Source organism: Protopterus annectens, chromosome 1.part1 (assembly GCF_019279795.1).
Source record: "Protopterus annectens isolate FY-2018-M chromosome 1.part1, PAN1.0, whole genome shotgun sequence".
Lineage (NCBI taxonomy): Eukaryota > Metazoa > Chordata > Ceratodontiformes > Protopteridae > Protopterus > Protopterus annectens.
In genome coordinates, this window is record NC_056726.1 from 1,409,854,957 (window position 1) to 1,409,871,563 (window position 16,607).

Here is a 16,607-nt window from a genome sequence, read left to right on the forward strand (position 1 = left end):
CTGTGAGACAACTGGCTATACACCAGGTGACATACGGGTTTGTACCTAACCTCTTGAGTTTGTCAACAATGCCCGAGTGGGGTATTGTGTCAAATGCATTTGCCAGGTCAAGGTAGGCAGTGTGAACAATTTTTCCCTCATCCATTGCTTTGGTAACCTTCTCAAAGAAGTCCCCTAGGTTGAGTAGGCATGATCTGCCCTTGACGAAACCAAACTGGGTTGGGTACAGTGTCTGGAAGTTTACTATATCTCTATTGATAATTTCCATGATAATTTATTCCATGGCTTTACATATAAGACTAGTGAGACTTATGGGTCTGTAGTTTACATGGTCTGTAGATGGCCCACCTTTGTGCAGAGTGATGACTGTTGCCTTTCTCCATTCATAAGGCAAGAAGCCTGTTTGGAGGCTAGAGTTAAATAGTAATTTCAGAGGCCCCAATAGGTCATGTTTCATGCTATTTAGAAGGCATCCTGGGATACTTGACATTATAACCAAAGCATTAAGGACCTGTTACCAAACTTCGATCTGAAGGACGAAGGGGAGTAGGGCATTATCGGAATGGGAGGAGATCTGATTTTTCAGATCCTAGAGTTGTATTTGGCCGAATCGGATCCAAGATTGGATCTGAACCCACAGGTTGAAGACCAAATGAAAAAGCAACAACTCAGATGGAACAGTATGTTAAGTACATAACTTCTTTTTCTACTAAGCTGTACCAGAGAAGCAGGGGGTACCTGTGAGATGCAGACAGTTCTGATTTGTGTTGGGAGCACTACTTTGCTGTTTGTAATCACAGCTATACCGTGTATGTACACAATTTGTTTTGCTTCATTCCTCACAGGTTTTTTTTCTGAACACATTGGGTAGTTGCTTAGGCATTGATACAGCCATACAACCAGTCTGAACTTAGATGTGATCGAGTTGTAATTTAATACCTTTGTGTTTAGAGATGTCTAAAATTTTGCAGTACATATTCAGTAATTACGTCAGGTTCAGGATACTTCTTTTACTTCTGTGATTTTCTTTTCATTTCATTTCTATAGTTAGAAGTATAGTAATCAATTTATTTTTGGTAAGCTGTATGTAATGATATAAAAAGAGTACCTTTTATATTTTCAAATCCAGATCTCTCAGTGTAATGTCTTAAAGGGTTTGCTACTAATATGTTGCCTATATGAACACCACAATTATTTTTGCTATTTTTTGGAGATAACTTGGTATGCTGTGTAGAGGACAACAGATGTGCATATACCAGTATGTCTTGTAGTGCAAGTATGGTATGAAATAACTCCAACTAAAACAAAATGAATAACAAAATGGATAAATATACTGGTTGGATAAACTTCTTTGTATTTGTTGCATAAATTAGCCAATATATTTTTGCTTTAAGCTTTAAATTATATTAGAGAAAGTGTGAAGCATAAATTGATACCATAGTTGGCAACAGATGTTCACCAACAGGGTTTTAATGTACCAATACTGACCAGAAAAAAAAAACGTCTGTCACATGCCATCTGGATAGTAAGCTGCCATGAAGCACAGACTGAAAAAAGCAAGTGTACACCATTTTTTTTCACTTGCTAAATGTGACTGCTATTTATTGAGTACAAAAAATAATAAACAAACAGAAAAACTAGTGTGTGTGTGTGTGTGTGTGTGTGTGTGTGTGTGTGTGTGTGTGTGTGTGTGTGCGCGCGTGCGCATGAGAGTGAGACAGAAAGAGAAAGAGACTGAGCAAGTAAGTGAGAGAGAGGGAGAGAGCAGTGGGCAGAGTGATTGAGCTCATACCTCTCAACTACTTTGCTCAAGAATTCTAGATAAAGCCAATGATATCGGGGATAAAGTCCTAAAATCAATAACATTTTTTAATTATATCCCTAATTTTGCACAATTACTATGCTCCACAAACAAGTCCTTATTATCAATAACTAAAACTCATAATTCTTCTGGTCTGTCCCTGTACTCAAATTATCCCTGGTATTCATTAACAGTCGTGTAGGTGTTGAGTGGCTCTTACACAATTTAAACGTTAGGACGATTAGCAGCAGTGCTAATCGAATATGCTTGCTGCTCATTGCACCTGCATGGATGCAAGCACCTTTCTGAGGTCAGTAGTAGTGTTCACGACCATAGAAATGGACCACATATAGGCAGTGCTCATTTATAAGCATTCACCGTAGCCTACGCATATTAAGAGCAAGTACAGGGAAACAATACAGAAATGCAGGGAAACAATACAGAAATACAGGGAAACAATACAGAATACAGGGAAACAATGCAGAAATACAGGGAAAATACAGAAATACAGGGAAACAATACAGAAATACAGGGAAACAATACAGAATACAGGGAAACAATGCAGAAATACAGGGAAAAATACAGAATACAGGAAAAATACAGAATACAGGAGACAATACAGAAATACAGGAAACAATACAGAATACAGGAAACAATGCAGAAATACAGGGAAAAATACAGAATACAGGGAAACAATACAGAAATACAGGGGAACAATACAGAATACAGGGAAACAATATAGAAATACAGGGAAACAATACAGAATACAGGGAAACAATACAGAATACAGGGAAACAATACAGAAATACAGGGAAACAATACAGAATACAGGGAAACAATACAGAAATACAGGGAAACAATACAGAAATACAGGGAAACATTACAGAATGACACAAAGTGAAATTGGGGCATTGTTACACATAAATTTGATATTCTAAGGTAGTACTGTTCTAGAGGGGAAATGTTTAAGGTGTACTCATATCTGGAAGGCAAATGTAATGAAAATGTATAATAAGAAATATTTTGAATATAAAATATGCAAGACTGATGTAATGATATGTCCATCCCACAGGTATGCACATAAAATAACAATGACCATGCTGATAAAGAATGTGGATAGGGACATAAAGCTGCATTGCAACAAAGGGGAGTGTGGATGTGATATATATCTTAATTAAATGGCCGACTTGAGATAGTAGTTTACAATGATGGATTTATGGAAGAAATGCATAGAATGCAGTCACAGTAGATAAGAATGTATATACAGGGAGTTTATGTATGAAAGCTGACAGCACCACTGTATTACCCCTCTCACTATTTATAAAGAAGAACAAAGGACCATACAGCTGTAATGTCAGTTAACTCAAAAACTGGCATATTTATGCAAATAAATGAGTGATACCAATAGAAAAGGGACTAATCACCTATGAGCATGTAATAGACAGGCAAATGTTTATGTAAATGATACACGACAATCTAATTAACTATATACAAAAGTGACCAATGTCAAGACTGAGAGAATGACATGTCAGGAGTCCAGTTTTACCACTGCCAATTTGACATACTAATACTGGGCAAGCTCACATACAATAACGGGGGACAGTAACAGAACAGCAGTTCAACAGCAGCAACACAACATAAAGTAGGACCAATCACATCTCCTGATAGTCACCCTGCATTCCATACATTTAGAAATGTTTTTGGACTCACACATTTCTCAGTAAGCTGTATACTGTGATGGAAACAAGGGCAGTACTGAACACATGTCTGGAGGATGATATGCAATACAGAGTATAATTGTCTTGTGAATACATAATGCACATGAGCAAGGAATGACCTAAGAAACATTTCCAATATGTCCTTTCAGAACACATTCTCAAGCAGCTATCAGAGAGATGCACAACATTCATAAGCGGCACAGACAAACACATATCAGTCACATTAAGAATGACACCCCTGAAGGGTGCATAGCACTACCATACCATACAAGGTATACTGATGACCTACCTAGTATAACAGTGCATGAAAAAGCAGGCCTGTGAATATGTGTAGGCCACTGTAGTCTGCCAGACAGATGTTACCAGTTTCAAACCTCTGCCTGTTATAAAAGTTGCTCTCCAGACCCATGTATTAACCACATACGCCACATCAGATAGCAATGAATTTTGTCACAAATAACTGGATTGAATGTGTGTGTAAACACAGTGGGTAGGTATATTATATGAACAATGAGAATGCCAGAAATGAGCTGCATATGTTACTGCCCACACAGCACTGAGAATTACAATATGACTGATTTTTTTTTTTATAAGGAATCTCTTTCTGCCACGTAGAATACACTGTCCCATAAGTATAAACCACTTTATCTGTGAAGGTATGCTATAAATGCCAGTACCCACTGCACTTGCTACAGAAGCACTCACAGCATGGTATGCCCCAAATAAACTTTTCAATGCCATCCAGTCACAACCTGTGATGATCTATCATTGTCCAGCATAAAAATGGATAACAATAACTAGATACACTAGCATTTATGTAATGGCAGTACATTCATATAATGGCGCTCTTGTCAGGAAAGGAACAACAAGCAATGCAACTCTATTGACTAATAGGTTCATAGGTGTTTACTAGGCTAATGACCACAAGGACCTTTTTAAGCCTAGCCATACATACCAAATCTCTGACAAGTTCTGATACCCTTGGTAAGTGGAAGATGAACCATTTACAGGTTATCTGTTTGCATTAGAAACATAGGTGCCAAACCAGGGATGAATTTCCCGTTTCCCATCCAGTTGTCCAAGTTGTACTTGAATTGGGTTAGGGAGGAACTCTGCTTCACATGGTTGTTTGTCTGTTCCGTAGATGGGGTAGTCTCTGGGATACATATCTATCTCACCAATAGGTCCTATTTATATCACAGGCAAGGTTTAAGTCTTTAGAATGGGTAATTCTGGTGCTGTTTGATTTGTGGATATGCAGGAGGTTCATCAGAGTGGGGTCTGGCAATGCACTATATGCCAGGCATAGATTTCCCTTTAAAAGCCTATAGGAGACAGAATAGAGGGATAGGGCCTTGAGGTGGTCTGCATAGGACATATTACTTATACCTTGTATTCTTTTAGTGAGAAACCTCTGTGGACGTTCCAGTTGTTGGATATGCCCAGTTAGGTACATACCAAAGGGAGCATTGTACTCAATGATAGGTGTCATGAATGCCGAGTACAGTGGAACAATGACTTCCTTGGACTTAGATGCCATTGGTTTGTTTATAAGTTGAGCAAAATTGAATGATTTCCTCACCATTGTAGACATGTGATGATCGTAGGCTAGATTACTATCTATGTGTTTCCCTAAATCCTTGACTACTAGGTCAACTCTATGGGGTATGTTGTCAATATGATAGTTACCAGGGATAGATGACTTCCCAAAGGATACTACTGTGCATTTCTTGGCATTTAGTTTTACCCTATGGCTCTGACACCAGTTGTTTGTCTGTGTCAGCCCCTCTTGGAGAACATTTGTGTCAGTGTGAGATTCAATGACAGCTCCTAATTTGCAATTATCTTTAATTTAGTTAGCCAGAGACCATGGCATTGGGCTTGACTTTTGAGAAGTAAATGCCAAAAAGGAGCGGTCCAAGTACTGATTCCCGAAGGACTCCACTTGTGACTGGTCTCTTTGTAGAGGTGGACTCCCCAGTTCTAACCTTCTGCATTCTGTCTGTGAGACAACTGGCTATACACCAGGTGACATACGGGTTTGTACCTAACCTCTTGAGTTTGTCAACAATGCCCGAGTGGGGTATTGTGTCAAATGCATTAGCCAGGTCAAGGTAGGCAGTGTGAACAATTTTTCCCTCATCCATTGCTTTGGTAACCTTCTCAAAGAAGTCCCCTAGGTTGAGTAGACATGATCTTCCCTTGACAAAACCAAACTGGGTTGGGTACAGTGTCTGGAGGTTTACTATATCTCTATTGATAATTTCCATGATAATTTATTCCATGGCTTTACATATAAGACTAGTGAGACTTATGGGTCTGTAGTTTCCAAGGTCTGTAGATGGCCCACCTTTGTGCAGAGGGATGACTGTTGCCTTTCTCCATTCATAAGGCAAGAAGCCTGTTTGGAAGCTAGAGTTAAATAGTAATTTCAGAGGCCCCAATAGGTCATGTTTCATGCTATTTAGAAGGCATCCTGGGATACTGTTTGGGACCATTGATGTAGTATTCTTGGTCTTAGAGCGAGCATTAAGGACCTGTTACCTAGTGATATTAGGGGGGAGTTATATTTGATGATATTTCCTGAGGGAAGGTTGAGAGGGAGAGAGGAGTAAAGCTGGAGCTAAATTTATCAGCCAGGAGGTGTGTTATAACTTTTAGCTCAGTATAGATGACTCCATTTATAATGAGCTCTGCACACAATTGTGTACTGCCTTTGAGGTTGCGGACATAGCTAAAGAATGCTTTGAGGTTGTCCTTGGCCTGGGAGGCCAAACTTACATCAACATTGGCTTTGGTAGACTTTATCTGTCCTCTGTGGTGTTTGCTTAGTTTGATGAGAGTGCTTTCATCCTGCTGGGTGCTGCACTTCCTAATTTTGCCATGATTTTCTTCCTCCTGTTATACATTGATTTTGTGATTCCACCAGGGTGGCTTGTTTTTTGAGTTAGTTTTGTACTTCTTCCTGGTGGGTACAGCTGCCTCTATGTAGCTATTAACATGCTTGTACAGGGTTTCTGTGAACAGGGAGGCGAAAGCCAACACATTCTGGCTAGGCATATAAATGCCCTAGGGCAGATAACGTAGTACCTATCTATGAACATATGAACCTATGAACAGTTCTGCATAGGCAGAAGTCTTCTCATGGTTTATGGGGGCTTGAAATTTTGCCAGGTTCTCACTTAATAGCAGGATATTAGCCTTAGAATAGTTCCTGAATATTCCCAGTTTAGCTGGAGGTCCAGGTTTTATTTTTACTTTAAAGGAGACCATTTTTTGGTTTGACTTTACCAGGGAAGGCATTACAGTAGGGGGGTGCAGCACTCTCCCAATATTAGTGGAGATCAGATTCAGTATGCTTGCACCCCTGGGTGGTGTACTGACTATCTGGTCCAGGGAGTTTGTGTTTACAAAATCCAGGAATCTCTGTGCATGTATGTTTGATGTCATATAGGATTCCCAGTTAATAGTGGGGTAATTAACGTCACCCATGAATATGGTATTGGATTGGATGGTTAGTGTTTCCAATACATTTAAATACATGGTATGGGTTTACTGGGTCATAGGGGGGACCTACAGCTTGCAAGGAAGTGGTATTGGATTTTACTTATGGTGATTTGAACATGGAGCAGCTCAAGTGCATTGTCCTGTTTGACCAGCCCTGAAGAATATTTATTTTTTATGTAAATAGAGACACCTCCACCTTTATTCCCTGCCTGTGAAGTAACTGGTCTAAATGTGTGGAAGTCATTATAACCTTGCACTGCTGGTGCGCTCTCTGTGGCTTTAAACAACGTCCCAGAGACTGTAAAGACATCAACATTCTCTAGGGTAAAGGGAGCTTCTAGGGAGTGGAATTTTTTGTTTAGGCTCCTAGCATTGAGCAGTAATACCTTTAGATTTTCTTGGTTTTGATTTGCTATGTCAGAATTGCTTTCAATTTGGCATTGCCTAATAAAAGCACTATGGGGGAAGACAATGTTTTAGCTAATATTCGAAAGCCTAAAGGGGCGAGGTGCAGGCCATCCCTGGCAAAGCAGCATGGTCTGTTGACCACCTCCTTCCATGCTGACAAATATTGCACCCCCTTAGAATGACACCAAAAACTAAGCCAATTATTACAGTCAATCATCTTTTGTTCATATTGTGAGATCATCCTTACAGAAGGTAAAATGGTGTTCAGTGCTAGCCTCATACCAGCCTGAGCCACATATTCCAATAGCTCTATGAAGTCTCTCTTTATATAGTCTAGGGAGGTACATCTCAGGTCATTTACTTCCACATGGACTATGACTGAGTCATATTGGTAATTGTGGTCCAGTGACCTGAGTGCATGTGTAATGTGGTGGATCCTAGCCCCTGATAAGCAACTGACTATAACTTTCTCCTTACTCAGCCTGGTGAGAGGGACATCAGTGTGTCTCACAATGGAGTCTCCAATGACTAGAATGTTGGATTGTGTGGTGACTTGCCTTTTGGGCTTAGAGGTAGAAGTTCTATGAGATGTAGCTCTATGTGTTGATGTAGGTGTTGTTTTGAAAGAGTGCATTTGGGGCTGCTGAGGGTATTTCTTATGTGTACTTTGTCTAGGAGGTCTTTGTGGTTTAGGAAGGTTGCATGTAAGTGCCTCAGTATATGTGGGTCTATATGTTTGCTTTGAATTGTGAGTAATGGGTGCAGCATGTGTACTACTGCCAGCCTTATTGACATTAGGAGTACTTTTATGTGAGAGCTTTGCCTCCAGTGATGTTGTGTAAATACATTTCTCACATACCATATCAATTTGTTTGAGAATTAATTGACTGTCAGTAAACATGAGGCAATTTCTACATTGCCTTAGGATGCCCATTTCACCAAGATGGTAACAGAGACAGTAGGAAAGCTTATATCCATGGCAACAGACCCATTTTTATTGATTAGACTATTGGAATGAGAATATCAATCACTGTCAGGAGTATACGGTTTGCAAGTATGTGGACAGTGCCTGTCACTACAAACTAGTTGTCCTGTGTGCAACTAGATATTGGAGAAATGTCTGTTTGTGCTTTTACAGGAAAATGTCACTCAAGGTATCAGAGTCTGTACAGAGCACTGTCAAACACTTGAGGGGAAACTAATATGTAGACCATAAAAACTTAAGGATGAAGTATTTAGGCAGATATTCTGAAGTTAGAAACAAATCGAGCAGTACTTACTGAAAACAAAGAATTAGCTTGTCAAGAATGATGAAAATAGGGGACTCTCATGAATGGCTACTACTAATGCTGGTCTCACCACAGCTTCACTCTTTTGGGATACAATGCTCCTTTGCTTCTTCTCTCACCAGAAGGAAAATGTTAGCACCAATCCCAAGAAGAGAAGAAGGCCACAGCCTGTTTAGTGATCCACACTCTTGTCCCAGATGATGCAAGGGTCTGTAGGCTTATAGCCTTTTTCTGGTAGATGCCTTGAATAGCAACCAGACCAATCAGGTACGTTAAGCACAGACACTTACTCTCCAACTAGAAACAGTCAGGAATGAATACACTCTGCTCCTACTCTCACCAAGATCAGAATATAAGCACAGATTCCAAGCTGTCACCTATAAAGCAGTTATTTGGCTTCCTGGTGATCGTCAGTCTCCACGAAATAATGTCACTCTACTCCTTCTGTCACCGGGAGAAAAGAGAAGCACTAATCCCAAGATGACTACTGAGAGGCAGAATGGGGGCTCTCCAATAACTAGCGGTCTTGCAATAGATGCTTAAAGGTAAGATGAAAAAATGACATCTGGATGAACCACAAGCACCACAATGGAACTCCTATAACTGTATGACAATTCACCTATGATAATTTTTTGTATAATTTGTTTAAATCATTTTGCTCTCTTTTGCTATATAAGCAAATCCAAGCCATCTGCGGATCTCTGCAAAACTTAAGTAGAATTATTCACTGTATATTGTACTTCTGAACTGCAATTTTACTATAGTGTTTATTTGCACAATTTTTTTCTGAAATTGTTTCACTTTGCTGTAGCACAGACTAGCCTCAGACCTGTTGAATTTAGTTCTGTTTGTATAACTTGAGTACTAAACCAGGCCATCTTTTTGGAGAGGGTTCCCCTGCACCCTAGTGGCAGGAGTATGCAGTTAAAACTCATCTAATTGAAGGCCGCTAGAACAGGACTCAGTCTTGAGCTTTTTTATTGGTAAATTTGCTTAAATGAGTTTGCTCTCACTTGCTACATAAGCAAATCCAAGCCATCTGCTGATCTCTGCAAAACTTTAGTATTTTTTCACTGTATATTGCACTTCTGAATTGCATTTTTACCATATCACTGTTTATCTGAAGTGTTTTTTTCTGAAATTATTGCACGTTGCTGTAGCATAGACTAGATTCAGACCTGCTGAATTTAGTTCTGTTTGTATAACTTGAGCACTAAATCAAACCATCGTTTGTTGGAGAGGGTTTCCCTGCACCCTAGTGGCAGGAGTGTGCGGTTAGAACTCATTTGATTGAAGGTTGCTGGAACAGGGCTCAGTTTTGAGCTTTTGTACTGGTTAATTTGTGTAAATCAGTCTGCTACATAAGTACTGCATTTGCACGGGTTTGCAATTGTTTGCACAACATGCACTGCCACACAGCAGTGGGCACCGTTAGTAGTTATAGATCCAAGCACTTTTGCCTACAAAGTTTCTTTTAGTACCCTGCTGGTGCTCCATCAGTGAGTTCTCATGATTGTCCCTCAATGACAGATGACACATTCAGCAAAGCTACTGAGGTACCAACACCGATCCTACCCTCTCGCCCTTTGTATTTATTGTCCACTTCTCCTGTCTTCTACTTTACCTGGTCCTTCCTGTCCTCTCCCTGTTTTCTGACCACATCAACTTGCCTAACATTATAGGCAGATAGTTTCCCACAATTTCTCCAGCCAGCCTTGTCAACATGGGGATCCTGAGGCAATGTAGCAATTGCCTCATGTACACTGACAACCCACTTCTTCTAGTCCACACAAATTTATTATGTGATCAATGCAGCTATATCAAGAATCTAGAATACGGCCTCTCTCGCTCATCATTCAGTTCATCTGATATTAAGCAGGCTGTCAGCATACACACCTCATTTACTGCACCTAACAAAACAACAACACATAAACCTACATATGTGGAGGTCCTTATAAGAAGCTTACCTAAACATCAGAGACCTCCCAAATACAAACACAAGCACGTTTCACATAATACATTCTCTGCAGAACATACTACACATAATATGTCACACACCACTGTCTCACCAGTCAAGCCACTAAGGCATAACACAAACACAAACATCTTAGTCATAGGTGACTCAGTTGTGATACACACAGATGTCCCTCTCACCAGCATTGGATAAGGAAAAGGTCATGGTCAGCTGTCTGTCAGGTGCCAGGATCTGCCACATCACACACACACTCAAGTCTCTCAACAACAGGCACTGTTCATGTTGAACATTGTGCTCCCATGTTCGTGATGATGAGATCAAGTATGTTTTCTCCTCTTGTGGGGATGGTGACTAGTTGTTCCATGGCATTTGAGTTTATGAATTCCAGGAACTTTTGGCTAGGAGTATTCCCAGTCTATATTAGGGTAATTGAAGTCACCTAGTATGATGGTGTTTGGTGATACATTTATCCCTCTAGTGTTTTCAGGAAGGCCATGTGAGGTTCCTGAGTTTGTGAGGGTGGCCTGTAACATGCTACAATTTGCAGAGCAGTCTTGCCTATGGTTAATTGCACCTGGATGGTCTCCGATGCATCGTGCGTTGCCACCAGTCTTGAGGTGTGGGTGTCTTTTTGATGAATATGGATACCCCTCTTTTGGTATTGTCCGGATTTTTTGGGGGGAGCAGATGAAGAGGTAAAACCCTGATAGTGCTGGGGGCTCTCAGGTGTTCTCCATACTGAGGGTGCATTTTGAGATTTAGACTTCTGGCATTGAGCAGCATTATTTTCCTTTTTGTGTTCTAGGGTGGTAGGTTTAGAATTTGAGCCTTGCCTAAAAAGGCACTACAGACATTGGATCCCCTTTGAATGACACCAGAGTTTAAGCCAATTGTTAAAGCTGATCATCTTATCTCTGTATTGTGGCATCATTCTTGGTGAAGGTAGGATACTGCTCAAGGTCAGGGTCATACCTGCCTGGGCTACATAATCAGAGAGCTCCTCAATGTCTCTTTTCATGCTCAGGTCGTTTACACCAGCGTGAACAATGACTGAGTCATATTTGTACCTGCTGTTGAGAGACCTGAGCTCCTTACTCAGTCTGGTGAGCGGGGCGTCAGTGTGTCTGACTATGGAGTCACCAATGACTAGTGTGTCTGGCATTGTGTTTGGCCTTGGGGCTGTGACTCTTTGACACTCTGACTGTGAGGTCTATGTGTTGCAGGTGTTGTGTTCTGAGGTGGTGGTTGTTTGGGTGTCTGCTTTGGTGGCCTCTGCTGTTTTGGTAGATTTTTGATCAGAGCCCAAGTATGTCTTGTGTGTGTTTATGTGTATGATTTGAGGTTGTGATGGTACTATGTGAGACTGGGTCTATAGTGTGTGTGGTAACCTTCTCCTCCTGACTGGTCTTGCCAGTCCTATGTTGAATAGTTGCATCTCTCGCATGTATTTGTGTTTTGTGGGAGGAGGAGAGGGTTGTCTGTGTACATGAGGCAATTGTAACATTGCCTCAATATTCCCAGGTTCACCAGCTGAGCAGGAGAGGACACTAGCAACTGATCCCTCGACATGCTAGAAGGACTAGACAAAAAAACTTTAAAAGAGATTCCATCATGGTCCATGTTAGTGTGAATGACTTGAGATGTACTTCACTGGATTATATGAAGAGAAACACGACTGAGCACTCTGATTATGTGTCTCAGGCAGGTATAGCCTTAAGCAGTAGTTTACCTTCACCTAGGATGATACCGTAATACAAATAAAAAAATATTAATTTCAAAAATTGGCTTAGTTTTTGGTGTCGTTCAAAGGGGCTCCAGTATCCGTCTGTCTGCCTGGGATGACATGGTCGACAAACCTCAGTGCTTTGCCAGAGATAGTCTTCATCTGTCACCTGTGGGATTTTGATTAATGGCTAAGGCTCTTGCCATCCCCACAGTGCCTTTTTAGGCAATGTCACAAGAACAAAGTTCCTGGTATAAAAATACCCTCTAAAGCAATCTCAAAGTTATGCTGCTAAATGCTAGGATTCTAACCAGAATGTGCACTCACTGGAAGCAGTCCTCACTCTGGAAGATGCTGACATTTGTGCAGTCACTGAGACCTGGTTTAAGGCTGTGGAGAGCACCCCAGCTATATCAGGTTTCATTTCCTTCTACACATTCAGACCACAAACTGAAGGCATGAGAACTAAAGGAGGTGGTATATCAATATTCATTAAAGATAAATACACCTCTAGATTGGTTAAACAGCATGATTCTCTTGAATTACTTCAGGTGTAATTGACTGCAGGTAAGATCCCTCTTCAGGTCATTGCCAGCTACAGGACCCCTTCCATGAATCAGGACATCCACTCAGCATACTTGGATTTGCTTGAGTCAATCAAGATACAACCAAACATCCTGATTTTAATTACCCATCCATAGACTGGGTAAATTACACATGTAACTCACTTGCCCAAAGGTTCCCAGACTTCGTTAACTCCAATGCCCTGGACAAACTGGTTGACACAGCCACAGGGGGCTCAAAGTAACTATAACACAAGACCCCCCCCCCAGCAACTACTAGACTAAATAACTTCTCCAAGGCAAATTACAACCTCTTATGTGATGGCATAAATAGCTTCATAGCCCCCATCCCCCCAGTAATGGAAAAGACACCTATGCTGAGTTGTACACCAATGCTTTATACATGCACCTCTGCAATTGTACTGACTCTGCCATATCTGAAAGAGCCAAAGCAGGATCTTCAACTAAAAGCAAACCTGCCTGGTGGACAATTGCCATTAATAGGTAAATAATAGGAGAAAGAAACTGTTGTCTAAGAGTATAAAGGAACAGTCTCAAAACTGGAAACACTCCCTCCTCAACAAAAACAAGAAAATAGGACTTCTAGTGAAGTCCTCCAAAGCTAACTACAAATCAAACTTAGCTTCCCTAATTAAGGATAATCACAAAGTGTTCTTTAGTTACATCCATAACCTCAAAGGTAAGGCTAAGATTTGCACTGAACTTGTCATTAATGGTACTACATCTATGTAGAACCTGTGGATACAGCAAACCTGCTGGCTGACAGGTTCAGTGAAAACTTCACTCCCTTGTCCCAGCCACATATATCCTAAAGCATCCCTAACACTTGTCTCCACCTAGTATCTCCAAAGAGCAGGTCTTAAATGCCCTCTCCAAGGCCAAAAATACAGCCTCTATGGGACCCAACAAAATTCTGGGCTGTGTTTTCCATGGGTTAAAACAGAAATTAGCATCACCATTCAGCACACTTTTGAATTACAGCCTAAGTACTGGCTACGTCCCAGCAGAATGGAAAATAGCTACTGCCATCCCTTTGCACAAAGTGGGGTGTATCCATGGACCACAGGAACTATAGACCCATTAGCCTGACCAGCCTTATCTGCAAGACCATGGAATGAATCATCATGGACCTTATTAACAAAGATGCGTTTATATTAGAAGAATGAAAAGACTAAACATCGAACGGCCTAAAGGCTGAAAATGCCAGACCTCGAAGTGCTTTTGTGAGATCGCAGTACAGCAAAGATTGGAATAGTTGCCCTTTCCTCACTGTAGTGTGATCTCAGAGTTGGTATATATATTTAGCGGAGGGTGTAGGGGCGTAGCCCCCCACAATAGCAAGTTCGAGGTCCAGTATTTTCAGCCTTTAGGCCATTCAGTGTTTAAACTTTTCATTCTTCTAATATAGACCCAACAAAGATACAGGAAATCTTCAAAATGCCCGAACCCCCCCCCCCAGTTTGGCTTTGTCAAGGGAAGATCATACCTGTTAAACTTGGTGGACTTGTTCGAGCCAGTCGCCAAAGCTATAGACAAGGGCATATCTGTGCATATGGCCTACCTAGCCAAGACCTTTAATGCAATCCATCTATCAGTCATCATTGATAAACTCACCCTGCTGTGTATCAACCCATATACTGTCAGGTGGTTTGCAAACTGGTTCACTGATAGAACTCATACAGTCAAAATAGGGGAATCCACCTCCTTCAGCAGACCTGCAACCAGTGGTTTTCCACAGGGATCATTTCTGGTTTGGAATCTACTTCTCCAAAGTACAAGATAAAACAAAAGGACTGTGGCTGACAAAGTTTGCTGTTTACTGCAAACTGGGAGTGATCATTGAAACTCCTAGCAATGTCAACATCCTGCAAGAAAATCTTACACAGACTAATGACTGGTGCCAAAGACATGGTTTTAAATTTAATACAAAAAAATGCATTATCTTCCCCTTCAGCAAGGGTAATGTTCCTGCAAACTACCACATCAATAGTAATACCCAAAGCCCGCAGTCAGTGGTAAGAGATTTATGCACACAGGTTGACAGAAACCTTAACTTCGATCACCAAGTCTCCACAGTGGCATGATGGCCATTTTATATTGTTCATCACATAAGTAAGGGCATTGCCTCCAGAAAAAAAGAGGTTATAACTCCCCCTTGTACTTTTTCCTCATCAGACCAATAATACAGTACAATGCTCCCTTTGGTATTTTCCTTTCCAATCACCTGCAACAATTGGAGAGACCCCAAAGGTTCCTTTCAAAGAAGATTCAGGGTCTTCAAGATCTGTCTTATGCGGACAGACGGAAATCATTGTCACTTTACTCAATGTCATACAGACTGCTCAGAGGTGTCCTGTGCCTTGGATATAGAGCAATCTCTGACCCAGCTTTAATGGAAATGTTGTGCATTCACAAGTCAAATGGCACACGAGGTCACTCAATCAAAAAACCTTAACCTGGTATGTGATATTAACAGAACTTGCTGGAGAGACAGATTTGCCTCACAGATATTGCCCCCGCTTTTGGAGTAAGCTTTCTATTTATGTTAAACAAAGCCCCTCATTGGCCTTATTTAAGCATAATTTGGACAATTGGATGGATAACCAGAAATTCACCCTGGGGGTTCCACCTGTGTTCCTCTTGGACAGGGGCAAGAGGTGCTGATTTTAGTGCCTGCTTGAACCAGACACCCTTGTGAACATGGGTTGAACTTAGCTAGGCTTGTAAGGGCTGTGGTGCCATTAGCCTAGTAACATCCTATGATCCTATGTGTAGTAAACAAACTCTGAGATGAAAGGGATTGTGAAGCACTGTCAAAATGTCAATGGACACATCACCAAGGTACATGTCAGTCATGCATTACAGTATAAGGCCCAACAATGCTAACAGGCAATGATATTGCATGAGAAACACATGAGCATCTGACAGCAGAGAATTCATGGAAGAATGCACCACAGTAGAAATGTCACTGCAAGTATGACATAAGTGGTTATGTGAAGCATTACTTCATGTTCTTTCTGCAAGGGATATGTGTGCCTGTGATTGCTATAGTACATCACCAACAGACAGCATGTTGTCTCATTACCCCATGCCAGAGGGTAACACTTCCCATATATGTTATGTAAGGAGCATGAAAGCAAATGTAATCATTTCTCTTAATAAAAGCAATGGTATATGACAAACTGTCATTGCTTTTAGTAAGAGAGGTAAATATCTATATGTGTACAAAGCCAATGTGCATGACACCAGTGTTAGTGATATGTGCAGTCACAATAACACTAACATAACATACTCTGAGCAGTAATGATTGGATTTCAAATAAGTACCCCAGATCACAAGCTTAACATCATTGACTGGTCAAGCACTACATGACCATGTTGATGTACAACTGAGACAGTGCACAGTTAAATATATGGCATCACCACTGTTTATAAGCTGTACATTTATGTTAAAATGTTTTTGAAGTACACACTAACACTGTACAGCTACACATCATATATGTGTTTGGAGAATAGTATATACAGTATGAGGTTGAAAGACATGCAAACAGCTGGACGCTAGCATCCTACATAATTAGTAACACTATCAAAGTCACACAGCAC